The 2,182-nt window shown below is 34.4% G+C and overlaps 1 protein-coding gene across 3 annotated transcripts in view; it reads right to left on the reverse strand.

Annotated features, from left to right (window-relative positions):
• LOC125044185 (solute carrier family 15 member 2-like) overlaps positions 1-273 on the reverse strand; it is a 52,761-nt gene extending 52,488 nt beyond the window's left edge. For 2 of the 3 annotated variants that reach the window (XM_047640661.1, XM_047640663.1), the window contains exon 1: positions 222-273. The gene's annotated coding sequence lies outside the window, so the exon portion shown is untranslated. The remainder of the gene's footprint in view (positions 1-221) is intronic. The other variant, XM_047640668.1, reaches the window with a different exon arrangement.
• Between the last annotated feature and the right edge of the window lie 1,909 nt (positions 274-2,182).

Consider the following 2,182-nt stretch of genomic DNA (forward strand, 5'->3'; position numbering starts at 1 on the left):
TAAAAACTATATTAAAATCGCTATACATGTCCATGAATCCGTGACCAACGCAGGAAAACTCTCTGCAGAACAGTTTAAAGCATTGAAATTTCCATCTATACCAGGAAATTATTCTCCTCATTCTTTGTATGGATATACATGAAGTGTATATAAAGCTAATGGACACTGTCTAAACAAAAGGTAAATATAATATGTAGAATAAAAACTAAAAAAATACTCACCAAACACTTGCTGGGACTTCCCCTAGTTTGTAATTTGTCACCACAGCTGATATTTGTTTATGTGTGACGTCATCAACTAACAAGGGAATAAAGGGATGCGCAAACTTTGAACACTACTCGTGTGATAGTTTTATTGACCCACACATATATATTTACCTATAAATTTATTTATCTATCTATCTATTTATCTATTTATATATATATTGTTCGGAAATACTGCTGGCATATAAATTATATGTTGTAATTCATTTCAACAACTTAAGCATAACTAATATATATAGGAATTAACCAAAACCCGTGTTACTAGGATGGTTAAATTGTTTTATTGTTATGTATGCTTTAAGTACTTACATTTATAAAACTTTTTCGATTTCAAATGCAAGCTAAAACACTCGTAATTATATTAGATATCCCTAAAAAAATAAGTTTTCTCTGGAACATTCCTGGATTAGAAAAAACGAATGCCATACAACAGTTGAATATACAATTCTCTTCTATTACAGAATTAACAGAAATGTATAGAAACGATATTTGGAAATGTTGTGTGTAGACTTAATATGGTCCTTTTTAATCACATGAGAAATTCTTGCAGATGCAGATAACGGTAAAAAAAATAAGGTGCATGTTGCATATATTCGGTAACAATAGATATTTGGGGCATTGTTTTTATCTTGTGTTATAAATTTGCGCCATTCCGTTTTTTAATCCAAGGATTAAATTGCTATATAAGCTACATCAGTGACTGAGGTATATTAAAAAGACGGGAGAATTCTCTACTGGAATAGAGATTGATGACTGAATTTGGTGAAGTATACTGTATACACATATAAAATTATATCAGTTGCTATGAATATCTCATGGCAGTGATCAATGAAAAATAATGAAAGCACACATCATCATACTACAATACATTTATTAGTGTTGTGTAGTAGGATTCGGACAAGACGAGAAATATGGCATAAGAGGTAGGATCAGACCTTGGGGAAGGAATGTGATAAGATAGACAGATCTGCTGCGGTGTGGATGGTGGTTTTCCTAAATGTAGTAACACTTAACGGTAGACGTATTATTAACATGTGATATTTACATTGATTGCTATTTCTAAACGTATAAAAGCTTTTAATGCATATTACTAAAGGTTCTCTTCAGTTACTCTTTTTAAAGAGTCTCAACTACCCTTACATCTTCCCTAAAGATTATGAGATTACACACGGAATAGTTTTCATTATCTCAATTGCATATCTTATGTGATAGGAATGGGAAGATACTGTTATTGTCGGGGTAGACATAATCTCGCCGAGGTCTGTGCTGTAGGAACAATTTCAGTCTCATTAGCGTGTATGAGACCAGTATTCGAATTTGTTATTCATACGTTACCGTGGTGCCGTGCGCATTGTCTTCCTACACGAAGTAGTATGATGAAGCAAGGGATATAGCAAACCAAAAAGCTTGAGCGACATTTGTTTATGGTATAGAAGTATGGAAGAAAATGGATGGAATTGTTACCTCTACAAAAATCAGTATAGACCTATACGCGGCGACGTAAACGAGATACTTTCTGTGACGTCACTCTACACCAGTATTTCCTAATCTGGGGGCGGGATCCCCTCGGACTGCGGTTCTCAAATTGGAGGTTCTGACCCCAGGAGGAATCGCGAAATCCTGCAATCCATCCTCTCTCCTCCTTCTCCTCTACCTATTTCACCTACCACCCATGCTAACGCGTCTAGCATGTATGTATGTATGTATGTACATATGTATGTATGTACATTCGTACATGCATACATGCATACATACATACATACATACATACATACACGCATACATACATACATACATACATACATACATACATACATATATACATACATGCATACATATATACATACATGCATACAGTAACAGACAAGCAGATATACGGACACAGGGAAAAGTGATTGTCAGAAAAACTTTGTTGCAGC

Source organism: Penaeus chinensis, chromosome 35 (genome assembly GCF_019202785.1).
Source record: "Penaeus chinensis breed Huanghai No. 1 chromosome 35, ASM1920278v2, whole genome shotgun sequence".
In the NCBI taxonomy this organism is placed as follows: domain Eukaryota; kingdom Metazoa; phylum Arthropoda; class Malacostraca; order Decapoda; family Penaeidae; genus Penaeus; species Penaeus chinensis.